Source organism: Anas acuta, chromosome 2, assembly GCF_963932015.1.
Source record: "Anas acuta chromosome 2, bAnaAcu1.1, whole genome shotgun sequence".
NCBI classification, from domain to species: Eukaryota; Metazoa; Chordata; class Aves; order Anseriformes; family Anatidae; genus Anas; species Anas acuta.
In genome coordinates this window covers 128,941,314-128,963,362 of record NC_088980.1, presented here as the reverse complement: position 1 = coordinate 128,963,362, position 22,049 = coordinate 128,941,314, and the positions used below count along the sequence as shown (strand labels likewise).

General features: G+C 40.8%; 1 protein-coding gene across 2 annotated transcripts in view; it reads left to right on the top strand.

The window, feature by feature from the left end:
• The window catches only part of PAG1 (phosphoprotein membrane anchor with glycosphingolipid microdomains 1), a 108,690-nt gene that overhangs the window by 41,976 nt on the left and 44,665 nt on the right, over positions 1-22,049 (top strand). Inside the window, exon 1 of one of the 2 annotated variants that reach the window (XM_068672167.1) lies at positions 19,868-20,251. The exons of the other annotated variant lie outside the window; for it this stretch is intronic. The gene's annotated coding sequence lies outside the window, so the exon portion shown is untranslated. Of the gene's footprint in view, positions 1-19,867; positions 20,252-22,049 lie in introns of those variants that run through there. 2 annotated transcript variants of the gene reach the window in all.

Below are 22,049 nucleotides of genomic sequence, written 5' to 3'. Positions count from 1 at the left end.
CTACAGCTTTGTTGACTGGAACAGCAATACAGAGGTTTTCACTTGGTTGGACTGAATTTCATGCATCGTGTACAAAGGTTTGACCAACAATCTGTTGGTTTTAATGAGTCTGTGTCATATTCACAGGATTCATTGTAATGAAAACTGATAAGTGAAGGGTAACAAATTATATATTGGTCATGTGGTTTAAGACAGCATCTAAGAAATTCAAAACTAATTAGTCTATTTATGAAATAATCTAATAAATTTTTAATGATTTGTTCATTTATTATAAACACATACTTGCGCTTGTAGATGCTAATTACATGAGCAGAGCCCTTCGCTTTGGACGGGCAGAGTTATATTTGTGTTGAAGTGTTTGCTGTATTCATGCCAAAAAACAACCAAAAAAACTCATTAAGATCTGATCCTTCAAACGTGCGTGTGCTTAACTTGACTGCTCAAATAATGCTGCTTTGGCAGTGTTGATTTCTATACTTTGATCATGAAATACCTCATCTAAGGGGGGAAAAAATTAATACAGCAGTAGTGTTGATCTGTATAAACAGCCATTAATGAGTACATGTTGCACCTGTCCCTGGAGGCGGAAAACCATGTTTCCTCTGAGTTGATGAGTGATGTTCACTGAAGATAGTTATTGTTTGATACCTATTTTGCTGCTGCTTTCTTTGCCCAAATTTAGACTTCAGAGTGACTATTTCTGTGTTACTCAAGGTAAAAGTCAGTGTGCTGCTCTCCAGTGTTCAGGCTTTTCCTCCTATTTGCCATATGTTAGCTGCAGCACCTTCAGCACAGTTCCCTGGGCTAGGCGAGGAATGGTATAAATATGTTCATAGAAGTAAACAAGAACATTAGTCAGCTGTCTTCACAAATAACAGAAGATAATTTGTGTGCCCAGTGGAAGAGGAATGTTTACTATCTAGCAAGAAAGCAGCAGTGCTTTTCATCCAGGCTTTACTAACTAGAAAGAATTACTGCAGCTGGAAGCAAACTGGAGCCCCAGAACCTCTTATGTTCTATACCAGCAAGCCCTCATCTGAGGTTTTAGGGATACAGAAGAAGAGCCAGGAATATAGCAGGGGACAGGCTAAGACAGCACTGAGAAAGAAGAAAACAAAAAGCAAAACAAAATTAATGAAAGGTGCAGAAAGGATATCTACAAGAACAAGGTGACAAGGGTGAATTTCTGTGACGGGTGCTCCTGAAGGATGGCTAGCAAACACTCCCACCTGGCAGTGGTTCACATGTCTGTCTTCTTGGCCAAGATCTCGTTTATAATTATAATGAAGTATTTGAATTTCTTTTGTACTTCTGTGTGAAGTTCTTCCTGCATTGGTTTTCGTGTTTATTTTCTTAAAGAAGAAAAAATGTGCAGACTGCCTGAATATTCTAAAAAGAAAAGGCAGCAGTTTATTTAAGCTTGCTCTCAATATTCAGAAAGTTGCCTCCCAAAGAAAATGCTAATGTTTGGCTTGAGGCTTTTCTGGGAACACAAATAAACTCTTGTTTATTTTTTTTTCTTTGGAGATTTGATAGGTGTTTTTAGTTCCGCTCCATTCTTTTAAGATGTTTTTGATACTTATCTATCATTTCACATACCTTTGATATTTATCTTTGCAGTAGAATAATTTACATGAAGATATGCAGGTTTTGTGAATGTTTTCTTTACCAGTAGACAGAATAGGAAGCTAAGTCATCTGTTTTCCATTCCGTATCTGTTTTGCAGTGCATGTTGAAAGAGACATATGTTGCCGCATGTGTGATGAGGCTAATTCTGTCTTTGCCTTAATGGAGTTGTTCAGTGAGCTTGCATTCTGATGAATTAAAAGAGAAATTGTGAATTTGGGTTTACAGTGGCTCTTAAGAGATTGCTTTGTTAAAGCTGACTGCTTGCTCAAAGGTCTGTGAAAACCCTCCAGCTCCAGGTTCATCCCAGCCTGCTGTTGCTGCTGAATTTTGTTTTCTGGGCCTCCTGATGACACTTCCAGTACCTTTGCATCAGAGTCTTGTGGAAATGGGGTATCTGTAAAAGTGACTTTCTCTTTTCTTGAGTGGGTAGGTTCAGCCTTGATGTCACAGACGTTGCAGATTGTACAAGTCATGGATATTGCTGAGGTGGGCTGTGGCCAACCACATAGTCATTTTGACTATCCGCATCTGAGCTTCAGTGAATGGCATTTAAGGATTTCTTTTTAATGGGCATGTTAAACATGGGACAAATTTAATTTTAGTGTTGTCATTTAAAGTCATTTCTGATACAAATGATTTGATGGCAAATGGGACCTTAGGTCTACCGTAATTTGGGAGTCATCCAAATTTCCATTCCTCTAAACACAACTGATCCAACTGATTGTTCAGCTGTGCGCAGTGCTGCTCAGTGCATTAATGGAGATGAGTCATTCTGGCCACGATGATGAGTGCATTAGATAGAAAACATATACATTAATGACAAAATGTGTTTCCTTTAAAAAAAATCTGAAACCCCAGCATGCTTGGTGGGCTGTTACTGTCATGCTTTGCAAGTGGGATCTGCTTTAAACAAACACTTATCTCAAAGATCCCCATGGGTATTTTTAGTGCAGAGTATGGTGTCACTAGTCAATATCTGAAAATAGCACAAAAAATGCATTTAAAATAATGAAAAATGAGCAAAAAATATTTAAGTTGGCCTAAAAGAAAAGAAACTAAGCTTAAAATAAAGCTCCTATAAAGAGGCATATCATACTTTATATAGCAATTGCATTGTATAAAATATTCTGGTAAAATTTCCAATTTCACAACAGCTCACAGTGCACTGTTATGTTCATGAAGACAGTGGTCTCAGGTTTACTAAATTAAGGACAGGAAAATTCTTGTGGAACCTGAGTACGTTGTGCATGTAGTGTGGAAGTGTCTATTATGAGATTACTTTGCATTTAGATTCATGATGACCTGTCTTTTCTTTTTACTTTGCTTTTCCGCTGACTTGTAGTCCCTGAAGATTACAGGAGCAGAATGCCTAAAAGTGCTCTTTAATGTTTGGCAGCAAGGCTCTGACAACGTTGCACACATTTTAAGCATGGTAACAACTGAAGAATAATGCTGTATGCAATAAAGAACATTTACAGAAGAGGTAAATGGAGACTTTTGTGGCTTATGATGGAGAGTCTTTGGTATAATTGTTTCAAAAATTAGATTACAGTGTATATTATTTGAAACACTTTTTCAGTTGTATTGTAAATCTAATGGCAAGGTTTTGTTAAAATGAGCTCTTGTGGTCTGCAAGCAAGAAAATCAATCAGCATGTGCCTTATAATTTTTCTTTATCCTTGGTAGAGATACAATTAAATTCAGTCAGAAAGGTCACAGTGTGTGGTATACATTAACCTCATACTAAGTCCGTGTATGATACTGCTACTGAGAATGAGTTAATAAAGATATCAGTTGGAGCTGTATATTTGTTCTCTCTTTTCTTCATCCATATCTGTGTATACACACGCTTCTAATTACATCTTTGTGCATGATATTAGTATATACCTAGACTATTTGCAGTGCTGCTAATTAGGTCGTGGGCTAGTGTAAAGTGGAAGATACAGCTGAGTGCCACAGTTGGTGGCTGAAAACACTTAAACTCATTTGTTGAAGTTAATGTTTATGCAAGGGTATGTCAATGAGACAAGACTTTGCTCCATTTCCAAACTGATGTTTAAAACAGCAGCTGCAAAAAAAGTGTGTTTAATTCCAAAATGCGGTAGTTTCTGAATAATATTTGCATTATACATGTTTGCTCCAAATGAAAGAAATTAGATTTGTTATTGAGAACTGTACAATTACTTTGGGGGTGACCTTTTTAACCTTTGTGATTAAGTTATGGGGAGGTATCTGATTTTAGGTTTCATGTGGAAGGCCTTTATAAAGAGGAACCATGTTTGCTATTTTAGCTTAAAAAAAAAAAAAAAAAAAAGCCAGAGTGGTATGACTTTAAGAACAGTAATACAGTTTCAGGGACAAGATAGAGAAACATAATATCCAGCAGTTCTTTTCCAGAGACTAGCAATATTTCAGAAGTCATCAAATTCTACCTTTAAAAACATTTCTGCTCCTGCCTGAAAAGATATTTATTGATATATGAGATTGTTCAATATATTTCTTAGAAATTCTGCAATGTGCAATGAGAATGAGAAATATAAAATTTATGTTTCAAATTATGAGATAGAGCTAGGGGAAGTTGATTTGGGCAAATAACAGCCTGTTAAGGCAACCTCTAGAGGATGTAATATTTTAGGGAAAATTTTGAAGAAGATAATAAAGTCATGGAAGCAAGTGGGTAATGAGATAAAAAATCATTAACAAATATATTGTGCCGAGGGTAGCTGTTTCATCTTCTTTAGTTCGGTTGCTGAGGAAAGGCGATAGATGTAATCCATGTCAACTCTGATAAAGAACTTGAATAGGGTACTCATAGGGAGAATTACCAGTATGGTAAGAGATGAAGATTTACAGAAGAAATTTTGAGTGGGTACAAAATTGAATGAAGAGGAATAAATAATGAATAAATAGTCTTGAAAGGGGAGTGTTGGGCCAAGGGAAGGCTATTAATTAAGTTCCTCAAAGGAGATGAAACACTTTGAATATCTTCCTGTCATTGGCACAAATAAAAAGCAGTGCACTTACAGATTAGCAGATGACTCAAAGGTAAGAGTCACTGACATTTCAGAACAGAATCATAACATCATACAAGGATTAGATTTTCTTCCAAGTTGGAGTAATAGACTTGGGATGAAATGTAATTGTGCAAAGTGAAAGGCCATGCTTTTGGGGAGTAACCTTCTGAATTCAGTCTGGGAGCTGAAAGCTCATCAATTGAAAACCATGAAAAAGTAAACACAGCTATCTTAGCTCACCTAGGACCAGGATCCTAGATCTAAGACTTATTCTAGGTCTGGGATCCTGTCTAGAATCAAGCTACCAGTATGCTGCTCCTTATAATAAGATAAATGTATGACAAGAGGATAGTGGGTGAGGTCCCTAGCAGGGACAGGAAAGCATTAGCAACATATTTTAAAGCGTTGACAAAGCACAGTAAGAATAGCATGTACTATGCACATTAAAGACAGATGACATGTTCAAACTGGAAGAGGTTCGCAGTAGGGCTCTCAGGACAGCCTGAGGAACAATGGATTGCACGCTGAACCAGAAAGGCACTGTAAAAGCTTGGTTTGTTCAGATTATAAAACAAGGCCAGAGATGCTGCTTTCTCTAGGAGAGTCAATGTCCAGGAGGAGAGTAAACACCAGGGAGGGAAAAGAACTATTTAGGTTAAATGACATAAGAGGAAGCAAACGATCCAGGGGTGAAGCTGGGCCAGGAAATAGAAGACAGTCCCTGATAATCTCCAAGGCTTGTGAACAGCCTTTTCCTGGTATAGCAGAGGTAAAAATAAAGATAATCTCTAAGATGGCAATTCTTCAGTTTATAGAAGGGATGTGGGAGTCTTCATGCAATTCTGTGTGCCTGAATGTTTATTTAAGGTGTTTCTCTTGAGAAATAGGATGTGCACGTGCCTCTGTGTGTGTGAATGTTTTAATTAAATTGCTAGCTGCTTCCACATGTTCGGAGCATTCCCCAGTGGTGTAATGTGTCTGCACGCTATGGGCGGCGTAGAAGATGTGTTCTTGGACATGTAGCTGCAACAAAGCAGAAAATGGGAATGCTTATAAGACCACAAGTTGGACAACTCATGATGGGACAGTTGTCAGATACATCTGTTTTTTTAAGGTGCTTTGGTTTTGTGGGAATGTGCTGAGTTTCTTCTTCCTCTTTGATAATAAGTGATCACTGTGCAGGAGCACAGCCTAAACCTTCCTAGAGCACATAGGTTTACTTCTTGCAAGACCACCCATGCTGTGAGGGAAATTTCAGCAGTTTCACAGAATCACCATATGGCTGAGGCTGGAAGGGGCCTCTGGGGTCATCTGGTCCAACCACCCTGCTCAAACAGAAACATCTCCAGCAGGTTGCCCAGGACCATGTCCAGGCAGCTTTTGAGAGTCTCCACGAAGAAAGATTCCACCTGCTGTGGAAGTTGGATGGAAATCACGCAGATGGATGTTAGATGGGATGGTTCCTTGCAGTTACAGTAAGATTTGTAGCTGGAGTGTGGTTCAGGTAACTAAGAAGATGCAAGAGATGAGAGAGAACCAAGCACTGTTTTTGTTGTGCAGTTGAGTGCCACGTCCCATGTTGGCATGGTGCCTTCCAAAAGACAGGCAGAAGCTCTTTATTCAGCTCTTCAGTCAAGTTATTTTTGGCATCAGTCACAGGGCAGGTGAGTTCTGTGCTGCCAACAGAGACCTAGTAGGACACCTACGTATTTAGTTGTGTGCTCAGTGCTCTGAGCGAAGCGTGGCTTTTGTTCTGTTTTGATAGTGATGCTGGGGGAGGATCTTAGGCAAGCGAAATAGGGAGCTTGGATGTGAAAGGAGGACCTGGGGTGTTGCTAGCTTGGCCCCAGGATTGCCCTGAAGTCCTACCAGCAGATGGGGGTCATGTTTGCAGGGCGCAGATCAGGTCCAGAAAAGCCAATGCCTTTTCTTTTCCATTCTCATCACTTCTCATCTTGCATTACCATACACAGTCCTTTGAGCATTGTGCTGCTCTGTGGATTTCAGAAGAAAGCGTGTGTCATAATTTCTGTTCTCCCTAACCTTGAGAGGAAAAAAATATAATTAAGAGTTCACAGAAAATCCAGCAATTTGTTTTGTCCATTCATATGTTAAAGCTCATTTCTTTAACTGGCAAGCAAGAGAAGAATAGAGATGACAATTTATTCCACTTAAAGCATGCAAAGCTTTCTTTTGGTTCAGCTATAACAATGGTTATCATTACTTGTGTTGTATCCTGTGTAATAAGCAGCAAAAGCATCTGCCTCTTTTTTTTTTTTTTCTCTTGAGATTATTCTCACCCAGTTTCTGTGCTCACATTTTTTATGCTTGACATGACTATTTGTTCCAAATATATTAAACACATTAATTAAGATTTCATGGCTGAAGCAGGTGTAATATGCATTTTTAGGAAAGTATTGGACAGACTTTGCTGTTTTTCTGAGAATTTTACTTGCTGATTTACTCTGCTTTGAGAGCGAGGTTGTATTTTGTGTCAGACATGCAGTGTGGCAAGCCAACAAACTTGAGAATCAAGAATGACTCAATGCCACAAACAAGATTGCACAGTTTTTCCCTCTTTCCTTCATCTAGTTCTGTTTAATACCAGCGGAAATGGCACATCTTCCACCTGTGCGTGAATACAGATTCTGCATTTTTGCAGTACATATGGAAAAGTTTGATCAGGGGTTTACCCACACAGGTAGAGGAAGATGTGGCACTGCTAACCCAGCACACCACTTCCCCAAGATAAATCTGCTTTACAGCTCAATTGAGCAAAAGTTAGAATCATAGACAGGTATCTGACATTTCATTTTTCATGGCATAAAGACCTATGTATGTGTTCAATAACTATGCACTTCACTGTATAATTTTCTGGTTAATGATGCCTTAAAATTGTAGAGCGATTATATTAATTTTTGTATGGCATTATGGTGAGGGTTCAAGAGCGCTACTTAACCAATATTGAACTTCAGGTTGAACACTGAGGTTCATGGGTTTATTCACTTAATGTCTCTTGAATTTAGCAGAAGTGATAATCACTAGGGTAAAATAAAATGAATGTCCTACTTAGGGAATAAAATAATTGCATATTCTTAAGAAGGGCAGGAAGAAAAACAAACTAGTGTGAGATGAAAGTGATGAGAGATGGAAGTGATGATGATCATCCTAAACCCACTACTCAAGACCAAGAAAACCTGTCCCAAAATTCACATATTGTTGCAGTTATATTATGGGAACTATTCTTTTTGTTTTGGGGAATAAAGAAATATGTGGTCTTTCAGTCAGAGTACCTATTTTATTATTTTCACATTATTACTATCAACATCACAATTCTGCCAAATATCCCGATATTATATGCCTGATATTATCCGTGGGGCGGGGGAAGGATCTAAGAAGATTACATTACAGAAAATTGATTGCTGATCTTCATTTAAAAGGGAAATCTGTTTCTAATCTCCTTGTTTGAGATAAGAATTCATAATGACCATCTGCATGAAAATTTTACCCATAATAATCTATTAAAAAAAAATCTGGCTCAATTTCTCAGCTTTTTTTTTTCTTCTCTGAATAAAGTTTCCTAGTCTGGCATCTAAGGGAAGAGCATCTGCTGCAAAGATGTGTTTGGAGGTTGTAAGTTATGACTCTTTACCTTTTTAAACAAGCTTTTCCATCATGCTCTGTATTACAGTTACAGAGAAATCTCCAGCTGTTGTGAACAAGCTCTGTAGTAAAGACATCATCTGGTTCGGACTGACTTCATTAAAGATCAGATTAAAATCACACTTCACTCCTTACTATAAATGTCTGAGTTCATTTTTTTCCCCCCCTAAAAATAATAATTTGACATGGTGATTTTCTTTCATTAGTCACAATTGTTGGAGATTCCTTGTATTAAAAATGGTCATGTCTCATATTTCAGCCTATTAAAAAGAAATTTCTTTACAACAGTCAGACAGAGAGCTAATAATATTTAGGAAGTCCAGTCTGAACTAAATTTTTTCATCATCTTTGTCAACCTATTTAAATATCCTATGTTTGTAAATTCAAGCCCAGATTTTCAGTTTGTCTCACCAAATGTATTTATTGGGATTTACAAATGCTTCATACTTAAGCTGCATTCTATCCCATGGGAACTTTTTTCAGTGGACATTCAAATAATTATCCTTTATTTACATAAATACTTATATAAATATTTAACATTCACATTACATTAAATAACATGCTTATGTTAACGTAATATGTTGACACTAATCTAAATTAAAATGTAAAATGTTAATTGCATGTACTTGACTATTCTCACTGCAACCATGTATTAGGTTAAGGATGCTATTGGGTATCAGAGAACAGTGTTCCTGAAGCTCCTTGACCTGCTTCACTGCAAGAAAGCAGTTAAAATCTGAACGAGGATGTGAAAATATCTTTCACAGCTGTGACAGCACAGCATATGTTACTACTTTGTGTGAATATGAGCAGAGACAATTTAAACTCTGCATTTGGCCCATTAGTCTTATGGTGTCTTTTCTTTGACAATAAAGATGCCGTTGGCGAAACCTCTCCGGAAAGGACAGAGTGGGTATTTCTGCAGAGAATGCCTGGTATATTGGGATGCTGCTGGCATACAGATATTTGTAGCAGATGTTTCCAATTAACTGTAATAATGCTGGGGGAAAAAGAAAAGAAGAAAAAAAAAAAACTTTGTCCGGGATCTCCTAGATGAATATCAATACAGCACAGTTCTGCTCCCACTGAAAGGTCTTAATGTACTGATGCTCAGGATAGGGGGTGAAAAAGTGAAAAGCAAAGAATTTGTCACAAAAGTTGAGGTTCTTGTGCGGAGGAAAATTGGGGAGCGAAGTTTTCTTGGTTTCACTGTATTTCCTGGCTTGTCTCCTCTGGTCAGTCCTGACTGCCTGCCAAGCCTGGCTCCCCAGGCACCGCTGGGGACAGTGGCAGTGCCACCGCATGTCCACAGAGCCCCAGGGCTACAGCAGCCCCAGGGAGATTGTCTTACTTCCAGCAGACTGGTGTGGATGGTTGTGTGAAACCACCAAGTGCAATTGGTGCAAAAGTTAAAGGGTGTTTTCCCTTTGGTGCTGGTGCTTCAGAAGGACACTCAGGCTGTCAATGCTCTTTTCAGAAGTTAAAGCCATGAATTAGATTATTTGAACTAATCATGCCACTGTTTTAACATTTCTGACAGAGGTTCCTTGAGTGATTGCCAAACTTTCAATCTGTGAAGCTCCTGACAGATGCTGCATCTCACTGAAGAAGGGAAATAGGTGCAGGGTTATCTTGAGCTTTCTGAAGTTTTGTTACAGCGGAGAGATGCTAAATCTTGCTTCAGTGCACTTTTTCCTAAACTGTCTGGACGTTTGCTGGACAGAAAGCTCGAGCCTGATGGATCCCACATGGCCAACCACCTTAGCCACCAAGCACATTGATCTCACTGCTTGTTATTTTAGCATAGGCATCGATTTAATCTGCTTATCGGGATTTGCTTCTGTCTTTCTGGAGGCTTGAAGACCCGTATTTCATTGTGCCAAACCCTCCTGTGGCACTCCAGAGAGTCTAAGCCTGCAGGCAATGCTTCTGTGCTGGTGATGGAGAAGTGATGGTGTGGTCCAGTGGCTGGGTAACACCTAGCTGTGGGGAGCAAAGCCTCTCAGCTGGCATTGCTGCACCAGTGCCATGGCTGTTCTCTGTACAAGCCTCCAGTAATGCAGCTTCCCATTCAATTCTGTTTATTGCTATGGCTATTTTATGTGAGGATGGTATTTGTGGGGTTGCAATGGAAACCTGCTGTGCGGGGTCCTTCCTGCTGCTTATTTCAGCTTCCAGAAACCCTGTTTGCAGGTCCATGTACCGCTCCTGTAGAGAATGCCCAGCTGACTGTGTATAAAGTTAAGCCACCTCACTTTCCAATACTTCACCTCACATTATCTCCTTTCAGTAGAGAATTATGAGTTTGGGAGACAGAAAGTTTAACGCTACCGAATAGTTTATTACAAGACTTTTTTAAGGCAATGGTTCTCTAAGCAAACTTCCTTAGTTTTTGGCATTCGGGAGTGTGTCTCCTTCACTGCAGTTGGGAAAACAAAGACGAGGTCTCTGCAGTGACAGTCACCTTTCATGTTTCCTGTGTGGTTCTGTTGGGTTTCATTTTCGTGCGTTCATCCCAGACACAAGGAGTGAGAACTTAAAGTTGTGTGGTGGGGTAGGGCATCTGTTTTTGTCTTCTTGTTAACACAAGAATTGAGATCAGCAAGATGGTGCTGAGTCAAAAGAGTCCTGTGTGTAGCTCACAAAAGGTTAGGGCCAAAATAAGAAGACAAACAAGGGAGCTTGACTGAATGGAAATGATAAATCTGAAAACAGAAGTGTAAAGGATAAATGGTTCCTATGAAAACGTGTCTGTATTCAAAAAGACTATGCATAGAACAGGGTATAATTTGGGGTTTTAGCTGCACACATGTACATGGATAACACTTTTGGTATGGGAAGGATGGAGCTGCTGGCGTGGGGAAGAACAGAGTTAGTGGGTCACTGCTAACAGCAGATCTTACCCACTCTGATCTGTCGGTCTGCCTGTTAACAGTGGTTTTGTGGCTTTGAGCTTGCAGTTAAAGGGTTATTTGTCTGGAAATGTAGCTTCAGCTGCAAATTGTTTATGCCCTCCCCTGTGTTAAGTATTGTTATTAAAAAAAAATAAAATAAAAAATAGGACTATGAGTGTCCTTCTTTTTAAAAAAGGAGCTATTGGCAATTATATCACTGAGAAACAACATAAAGGCCAAAGCATTTGACACCTTCTATGCTTGCTGACGTTAAATTCATGAAAAGAATGGCCTCCTGTTTAAACAAGCCAATATCTAAATGACTGCCTAACATATTCACCTTTTTTTTTTTTTTTTTTGCTTGCAGTTCAAATCCAGCAGATTTTATTGGTCATGAGTTCATGAAACACAAGTAAAATGAGTTTGTTTTATCAGGATTTGGAATTAATTAAAAAGAAAAAATAGAAGCTTCATAAAAAGAGGCAGACAGATTTCTGAGTTTGCCCAAGACCTGTAATTATTGAAAGTGTCTTCCAGCACACGTATCTCCTTGCTAATAGGATCTCTTGGAGAAGATTTGTGTCTGTATTTCACATTTTTCATGTCTGTGTTTTAGCTTAGGGGCCTCTGCTTTTGAGATAACCCAGCCTCAGTTGAACTTAACTTCTTGCTGTCCTATAAAATCAGGAAAGCTAAAAAAAGAAAGAGAGAGAGAGAGAAAGACGATTTTCTGAACTTTATTAGCCATTTTTCATGGAACAAAACCTGCTCCATCAATAGGATTGTAGGCTGTGGTGCCTCTCACTTAAGGGAACAGGAATTGGTGGGCCAAGGGAAGCTTTCCAAGCTGGTGTGAGCAAAGATTCAGGCTTTAACTCACCATGACTTCTGGTCATGGTACAGAGAGACTGTTGACAGCCACCTTAAACATCTGGTTTTACAAGTGGTGGAAAAAGGAGAATTACTATTTTATCTTTCCCTTCCTCACACAGTAAAATAAATAAAAGCAGGGAGGGTACAATTGCCATTTGTTGTGTGGTGCACATAACATTTAGAGGAGGTGAGGCTTTCCTAAACATACTGCATGGATAACTTTTTTTCCTCAGCCCCACTGGTTGCAAATGAAATATTCATCCTGCTTGCCTTGTGCAGGGCACCCTCCCTCTCCATCATCACAGGGCAGCTGCCAATTTCTCAGGGGCATCGGGTAGAGCCCCTGGGCCAAAGTACACAGCTGGCTGCAGCTGATCCATCGCCTTCCTTGGGGACAGAGGAGTGCATGTGAAAAAGGAGTAAAAAAAATGTAATGAAATTTATTAACAAATGCGAGGAGGGAACAAGCTCAGGAAGATGAATCTGAGTAGCATGAAAGCTATATACAAAGCCACTTTCAGTGTTGCAATAGCTAAGAGCTCCAAAACTGGGCCACCGAGTCCATCTCTGGAGGAAGGCTCTGCTTGCTCCACACCTGCGGAGTGGGAGCTGTGAGCAAGGCAGGCTCTGAGTATGAGCGTGTGTGCACGTGGGGACTTCTTTGCTTCTTCATCTCCCCTCAGGCTAACAGAAAGTGTTTGTCTCCCATCCCTATCTGTCCTATCTGCCTTGATGTGGGAGAAAAGGCATACTGAAGCCCATGTGATTCCCATGAGTTTAATGCAAATACTGAACATGAAATTCAGGGTTTGGTTAAGTGTGGGTTTTTTACAGGTAGGCTAACGCGATCCTCTGTGATGTGCCATTACGTATTCTGGCAAAGATTGCTCATTTAAGCGACTCCCATCTCTGATCTCTGTTTCAGGGTTTTTTGCTTGTGTCTCTCCCAGCCCAATTAGTCTCCCAGTCCATGGGCAATATTGTTAACTCCCTTGTCCAGTGTATTTTGTACTGCACAGAGTCTGGAGGAGATGAACAGGCTCCTGCTAACCCCTTGGCTGTGCTAGCAATTTATGTAAAACTGATAGAAGTCCCATCCAGAGATGAAAAAAATCTTGCAATCCACCTGGCCTTGGAGGACTTCTTAAGCATCTAGTTCTGTTCCCACTGAAGGAGTGATTTAAGGGGAGATTTTCTGAAAAGGGGGATGTACAAATGTCCTGTGTTGTCCTCCCTGTCCGAGCACTGCTCGGAGCAGTGATGCTGCCCTCTATGTGTCCGTCAGTCTGCTCTGCCTGCCAGCTCCCATGCACAGGAGCTGAAGGCAGTAGGCAGGGGCACACAACAGCAGGAAGTTGCCAAAGCCATCCGCAGGGACCAAGGCAATGTCTGCTGGAAGCAGGTGGAGAAGGAGTGGAATATTCTGCTTTGGCAGCTTTCTGAGGTGTGGATGAAAGAACTTTTGACCTGAAACTTCACTAAATATTTCACGTACGTTTCTAGCTTCTCCACTCTGTTTGCCAAAAAGGGAGCTCTCAGATCGCCCTCCTGTTGGTCAGAGGCACCTCTGGCTGACTGGTCCTCGCTCAGACAAGTGCTGATTTCAGAGGCTCCATGGAGCTTAAAGTATATTCGAAAATCAGGGCAGGGTACAGTTTATCAGCAGCCAGGCATAAGCCTGCATTTATCAGACATTTGTCAGATTTGCTTTTTTAAGTTTTCTTTTCAGTTCCTATGAATCTCTAAATTATTTCAACCCAGCATCTTGAACCAAGTTTGGATGAGGCTTCCACGTATGCACCAATCCATCTGTGGTGAGTACATCAAAGGGAGAACAACGTGCTTAAGGACAAGACAACAATAAATAGCCAAACAGGTCTGCACTCTTACAGGTAGTATGCAGTCCAAAAAAAAGCATAAAATCCCAAGACAACAGTAAAGAGACAGAAGCTGGAAACCCCAGTTCTTACTCATTCGTTGTTCATCTGCTTCGGGAGCTATGTGAATATGAGGTGCTTCATTAGCCTGGTGTTGTTTTTTTTCCTCTTCCTTTCTTCCTTTCTTCCTTTCTTCCTTTCTTCCTTTCTTCCTTTCTTCCATGCTCATAACATAGGTCAAACACTGGGCTGTATTCCTACATTTCAGGCTAGTGCCACATGGAGCAGGTGTGCAGGCAGCATCTCTCTCTGCTTCCTCCTGTGGGTGCTTTGGAGAACATTACAGACAGCCTTCCTTGCATAAAAAGGTGCTTGGCATAATTAGTCAGCCTTTTATGTGTCTTTGGTGTGGATTAAGGTTGCTCATCTTGTTTTTCCTGCTTTGTAAACTGATTTTCACTTCTGAAGGATAATCAAAGAGACTAAGCACTAGTAGCTGGTGGTCTGCATCCTATCCTGTTTCTCCTGAAATGGGTCTTCTAATATTAAACACCATCTCAATCCACTCTGATTAAATCAAAGTTTCTAAGGGTGGTTTGTTTTTGTTTCCCTACTCTTTCTCTCTCTTTAGTAGATCCTTTCTTTTATGAATAAACAAACTGAACAGAGATTTTTACCACTGATTCAGTACTTAAACGAGCTTCCAAAAGTTTCTGCAGAGCAGTAGGTCTGGTGAAGGACTTGAATAGTTTGTGCAAATACTTGAAATACTTCCTTGTTACAGAGCTCTTAATTTTTACATTTTAACAAATAGTTTTCATATAACGCAATCTGCTGAATGCAAACAGTTTTATCAGTTATGCTTTTGCTGAGTGTGATGCCACCATTCCTGGAAGCAAAGCTGGGATTGTTCGAACAGGTTGGGCAGGATCAGAAATACAAGTCAGCCCAGGGAGGTAGGATGCAGCACAGTCCAGGCTGGTGGCGAGGCAATGGCACAGGTATCCTTCTTCTTAGCTGCTCTGTCACAGCTTGTCAATAAATGACAGGAGGATGTCATTCTTTATCTCCCTATAGCATTTGTAATCCCAAATCCTTGACTGATATATAGATTTATATTTTCTGGTGGCTATTTTGCCAATTACCTTGGTATCGCTTCCATTTCCAAAACCTCTGTCAGCTAATATCCCATAGCCTGGCCAATTATTCTGAGCACACTTTAATTAGATTTGACATTTAAAAATAAATATATGATTCCCTTGTGCATTTGTAGTTTAGCAATTTGATTTAGATAATCAAATCTTGTCCATATATCCAAATAATTTTGGAGAGTTTCTCCTGGTTAGTTATGACAATACCAGATAATGCATTTGCACTATTTTTAACCAAATATAAAAACATTTGAATGTCATGAGTCTGAAAGAGCTTTGACCTGAAATTTAATTAAGGACTGGAAAATAGGGAAAGTGGGAGGATGTAGCAGAGAATTAACAGAAGAAAAAGAAAATTCTGGTCATTGCTGCTGTTAAATGCAATGGTCTAGAGAGGTCTTCTTCCAGAATTGTTGGGCCTCATAGAGAGTATACATTTGAAGACTATGAGGAGGAGAAAATGAAATTTCAGTGATGTGATTTTTTTCCTTCATTTTTAATAAAAATGAGCAAGCTGCAAGGAAGAATAGAAGGCAAGCTGAAGCTGAAGGAAGCCCATTTGTAGCTATCCCTGTCCTAATGAATACCATTAGGAAACCATCTAGAAGTATTTAGCCTTGACCGATGCAGACTGAATAACCCGACATTGTCTGGACTAAGCAATCCTAACTCTATAAAGTAGTTGGGTGAAAGGACAGATGAAAATTCCAGTTGCCACAAATGGAAGCCAAAGAGACATGGTCAAAAGCTCGATAAAAACAGCCTTACTAGAACCAGGTGAGGTGCAAGTTTTAGTTCCATTTTTAGTGCTAACCTGACAGATTACAACAGAGAAGAAAGAAATTTGAAAAGAAACAACAACAACAAAAAGTGTTCTTTAAAAAACAGTAAAGCTTCCCCAATGTACAGTATTTTGTAATTGCTATAATCAACTTCCATTAAAAAGATTTGAGAAAATTTTTTGCATTCTTGTAGTACAAAATATTGAACTTGGATTGTATTGGTACACTTTGATCTTCATAGGGCCTTGACTTGGTTTCTGGAAGAAGGGGCTTGAGATATATGGTTGGTATCCCAAGTTAAAATCCAAATGACCATAAATCTTTTATGTGATTTGTATAGGTGATGTCTTCACCTGAGGTAGTCAGGAGCCTTCAGTGGAGCCTTTGTCTGTAGACCCAAATGATCTGTGTCATAGTAAGGTAATTCGGTGAGATAGGTAGCTCAGTGTGAAATGCAGTCATCTTCTGCAGAAAGAGCACACAGCCCAGAGTGTGTGTGCCTTCAGAGGATGTAGGAGATACACAAGTACCTCTGAGAACTGACAAGCCAAAGGTGATGTGCTCCTAGATGCTTGATTACGGTGTAATTTTGTGTTTAATTTCCAGCTCGAGCTGCAAAATATCTCATGCAGTGCAGCACTGGGCTTAGGCAGTGGAAGGACATGATGAGATGCATCTACCAGTGCCATGCCATGCTCCAGATACAGCTATCAGTGAGAGTAACTCTCTTAAAAAGTTAATGCAGGAAGGAGCAACAGTCAAAAGTTTGACTGGAAAATCTCTCATTTAGGAAAATCTAGAATATGCAGTGTTACCAAAATGGATTTCTTCAACAGCTAACTTTAATTTAACTAAGATCTCTATCTAGACTTAAGGCTTCATTAGCACCTGATGCAGGCTGAACACATCTTTCTCTGACTGGTTGAAGATTTGAAGTAACACCAATTAGAGAAGTAATTTACAATTGTAAATTGTACAATTTCCATCTCTATGGATAGACATGTTCATAATTTGCTTAAAGATGTTTGCTTTGTATTTGTAAAGATTGAATTTGATAGGGTATTAAAATATCAGTGACTGAGTCTTGGCATATTTTCTTGGAGAAGTAAATTACCGCTCTCATGTTTTCTGAAAAATGAATATTGTATCCCTCTGTCTCTTAGTTGCAGATTTGCAGAGAGAGAGAGTCACAAAAGCCTGTGATCAAACCAGATTTTTGGAGTAGCAGTGTCCAGAGAAATATAATCATTCCATACCTCCAAGACACATACTGCACCTTATCTTCATGCAAAAGCATGCATATTTTTACAGAAAAGATATTCTCTGAAGCTTTCTTTCTGTAGTTCTTTAATCCATTCTTCCACTGAGTGACAGAACTCTTTTGTCACCTAAACTGCTCTGAGCAATACCTTTGTGTTATGCTCTTTGAGAGCTAAGGATGTGTGAGATAGAGATGAGGAGGATTCTGATCTCAGATGGATGGTATAGATCCAAAGATACTGGAAATTAAGGGAATTACCTTCAATTTACACCAATGGAAATGAGGTAGCCTGTACTTGAAAACAACAGTGAGAATAGTCTGAAAGTGTTCATCTTTCATGTGATTCTAAAAAATAATCGCCTGATCTTTGCATGCCATAGAGGTGGAAAAAGAAGACAATAAAGCTTTTAAACAATAAAAAACAAATGGATCACAAAGACCCAGAAAAAGAAGGATCTACAAGGAAAAAAAAATCAATAAGCTGTCATAAGCAGAGATTTATCATTTACATATACGTAGCTTATGTTTCCTTCCAAATGTAAATACTGCGCATTTCTGTTTTCATACCTAGATTTATCCACACTAAATACATGAGCCCTTAAGCAAAGTCTAGAGCTGCAGACAGCTGAATTGGTAGAGGTGACATGAGATGGCACAGGCAGTCTGTAGCACTCTTCTGCTCGAGACTTTCCAAGAGCAGTAACTGTCATCATGTTCTCGGCTGCTTCCAAGCCAAACCATACCATACCATGTAGTAGACACTTGGCATTAGACAGACTGGTGACACTATGTGGTGGTTCCCAAATGTTGCACAGTGAAGGAGGAAAATGCCATGGGGAGAGCAATGCTGCGGAGCACAGATTCGCATGGACTAGAAAGTTGGGAGAAACAGAAAATGGAGGGGCAATAAAGCTGGCCTACAGGACATTATTCTTGATTATACCTGACCTGTTTTAGCTGGGGTAATTCTACTTGCTGCTAGCAACAAGCATTTCCTAATGTACTTTAGCATTAGACATTACATCCTCTAATATTTATTGAATTGCATTTGTCAGCTGGCCTCCATGCAGTTCTCTGTTTTAGGGTGTCCTTTTGACTCTAAACAACTGCCTCAGCACTTTGTTTTAAAGGATAGAAATATATGGATTTTTGAGATTACTTAAGGAGTTCTATAGGGCAGAAAGAGATCAAGTTTGAGATCCATCAGCTGGGATACTGACCTGGAAGCTAAATGCATGTGTTACTCTGAAATGAGTTTTAGATATTTATGATGTTCAGTCAAAGAATATCTCATTTTGTTTATTGCCACAGAGTCATCTGATTCTGCTGGAACAAAGCAATCTTGATCTTGCTTGAGTTCATTTGGCAAGATGCTAAGGCAAATATCTTGATCTTATTAGTATATCAAAAGAAAATAAACTTTTTAAAGGAGTTATTAAAGAGCAAAATTCAAAGAGGTGGTTGCTCATTTACAACTTTCTGTTCTTAGCTTAATTTTGAGTACAAGATGCGCAGTCTTACTGGGCTGCTAGTATCCACTGGCACCACCATTCGGTTTTCCTGAAAAAGGATGTTGGAGTTTTGGCCACAGCAAAATGCTTTCAAACAATCGGGTTGTCTTTAGAAAATAGTTCCAAATTTCTATCTAGAAACATCTCATGTTGGAAACTCACAGGCAGTGATTTGGAAATGGCATGTCTGTGATGGTTACCAAAGGCAGCTCTGGCAAGTTCCCCAAAATTTAACTGCAAGAACGAGCCCTTGGAGCTGGTATGCCAGTGATGCGTGCTAGTGGCTCTCAGGCTGACCTGGTAGGACCGCTAAAAAAGCGAGATGGGGCCCCTGTGGAACTTCCAGGGAGTCATAATTAATACTAATTGCATGGGAAATCATTGTAATGCTATGGTGGTTCATCAGGGGCCTGGAATGTGTTCAGAGTTGTGCTGCACCCAAGGACTGTGTGTCTCTTGTTGTTTGTCACTAGAAGTAAACCCTTCATTGCTTACCGCAGTGTTCAGTTGCAGTATTTTAAGGTCTGAATTATAATTAACGTGAAGAAATGTGGAACGGCTACCATGCATCATGTAGCTTGGCTTGGGAACATCTGAGTTAAACTGTGAAATTCCAGTTGGTCTCAGCAGGGATCGCCGCTCACTTCCCTGCAGGCAGGGCGAGATAACTTCTCATTTGCTGATAGAAAAGAAAACAAACTTGGAGTGTATGCTGTGCACATATGAGAGTGTGCTTTTTAAGAGGGAAAAATATATATATAGGCATGTAATTGTGAAAGGCTTGCCTCTTAGAAGTGCTGCCACTTTCCTCTTCACATACTGACAGCTGCAAACAGCTGCCTGGAGGGTGACCTGTTGCCTCATCGCACAATTTTTGGGTGAGGAAAGCGTATCATTTTCCTGCCTTTTGGAGCAGGAAAATGGCACTGCCATGTGGAGGAGATGACCGGCCAGCCTGGCCAGGAGCTGTGGGGTGTGTGTGGCTCCAGAGCCCTGTGGCAGCACAGTATCACCGCTGTGTCCCGCAGCCACGAGCGGAGGTTTGGGTGGGTGGGTGGGGTGGCTTTTGTAGCGCTGGCCCTGCTGTGTCACCAGACTGCTGTTCATCACAGCCAAGGCTTCGAGTCGAGGGTTGCACTTGGGGTGACTCCTCCCCTGCTTCCGATGCTTGCTCACGCAGCCACCCACAGCCCTGAGAAAAAAACTGTGAGGTGAGGCGGGGAGCCACTGCTGTGGCCTTCACCTCCCCTCCAGCCACCACCTCCTGGTAACGCAGCGAGGCTTCAGCTGATCAAAAATACACTGCTTCTTTCCCTCATCACTCCTCATCAGAATAAGCGAGAAGAAGGAAAGTAGAAGTGCATGGCCGTGCATTAGGGTGTCTTTGTGGTAGAGCCCGCTGCCAGGGCGGACAGAGGCAGCTTTGTGCGCGGGCTGCCACGGGCTGGCAGCCGCCAAGGTGGAGGTCCGGCCGTGCATGCAGAATCGCAAAGTGAAGGAGGTCAGGGCTGGAGCTCCTGGAGCTGCATTATCCGAGCTGCTGACAGCTCCTCCTGGTGTCCTCCGCACGGCAGAAATGGGGGCCTGGATGCGGAGGTAATGCTCTTATCCCTGTGGTGGCATGGTGGTGATTGCTGCTGTCTGGTTATTAATTGAAGGGTGTGTGACAGCGCGGGGAGAAGTTTGGAGGCCGCGGTGCTCTGCAGGAGAGCAGCTCCGTGGCTGTCGTGCTGCAGCTGGGGGTGTTTGGAGCTCGTCTGATCCCTGTGTGAGGGTTTGGTTTGCATTACAATCAGTGAGAAAAATCTGTGTTCCCATCAGAGAGAGAAAAGACCATTTCGTCTCGTGCTTTCTTTCATACTTTCTAAGCCAGAAGCTACTATACATATGCAACGTTAAACGGGTTTTGCTAATAGAAATACATTAACATACAGCCATTAGGCAAGGTAAATACTTCTTCCTATTAGCAGTTCCTCACCCCTGCAGGTACTCGGGGTGCATAAACTGCTCCGTTCAGTGGGAAAAAAATTAACATTTGTTCCACACACCTCAGCAGAAATAAAAATGCATTTATTTTTTTCAACCACTTTGGAATAACTAAGAGTAGGCAGACTGTGCTAAACAGATTTTATGCTGGTGTGCAGTTATTTCTCCTGTGTCCTTACTACTTCAATGATATTTTTAGGTTTTTTTTTTTTTTTTTTTTTTTTTTTTGTTATTTTTCTATTTTTAAAATGAAGATATATTTTGTCTGAGCAACTCTCAAGGTCTTTCTTGCTGTCCTTATTGCTGTTTGTTCCTTACAGTTGTTAACTGTATTCCTGAGAGTTTGTGCTGCTGTTTTGGTAGATAATGACAGTGGTGGTAGAGGTGAGCACCCAGTAGCTGCTGCTCATGCTGTGTGCCCTGGCTGATGTGCCTGCAGGCACGAGCACTGCACATCCCTAGCACAGCTCCAGGCTTGGAGCACTGACTGTCACAAGCAGTCTTTGAAAGATACTGGGATTTTGGGGGGGGGGGGGGGGAGGGGATTTTTACAAGTAGGGAGATCAGAGAGGAGGACAGTGTCATTTGTGCACTTCAGGGCTCTGCTCTTTTTTTCCAGCATGTCTGTGGTCGCCTGGGATTCAGGAGGGCATAGCTGGTGCCTCCTGTTCGCCTGGTGGCACGTACCAGCCCCAGGGGACACACGCAGTTCTTGTGCTGCTGCTTGGCCTTAATCTTCAGGGAGCAACTGTTTCAAGGAACAACCGTGTTGCCTTGAATGAGAAACTCTGGAAAACATCCCACCAGTGACAGCAGCAGCTGGTGCCAATCACCCTGGGCACCCGTCTGCCAAAACCAGTGGAACTGGCTAGGTGGCCGGCCAAATTATCCAGCTGTGCAACTGCTGGATAGCTGTCCAAGTGGGACAGCAGGTGAGGAAGTCTGGAGGAAACATTTGTCTGTCGTTACCCCCAGAAGAGGGAGGAGTGGAGCCCGAGATTAGATGCTGAATGATCTTGGACATTTTGGGGACCAGCAAGGGTGGGAATCCCAAACTGGAGCTCGTCTGCAGAAGCCAAAAAATGGAACCAGAATGATTAAGTTGGCTGCAGTTCACACCCATTATTCAGCAGATGCTTTGCTGTAGGCACTCATGTCAGGAAATAAAAATGTCCATGGATAAATACAGTTTTCAGTTAAATCAGAATTGCTCAGTTATTACTGTGAATACACTGGGTTAGGATGGTGTAGAGCCTGTTGCTTTACTTTACAATTTCTTTCACTGCTATGTTTCAATTGGCAAACAGTTACATGGTCTCATTCTCTGTTAGTTGGAAAAAGTGAAACAACTTTGTCTCCCACACATCAAACTATCCTGCTTAAAGTTCATGAGCTGAATGCTGCATGC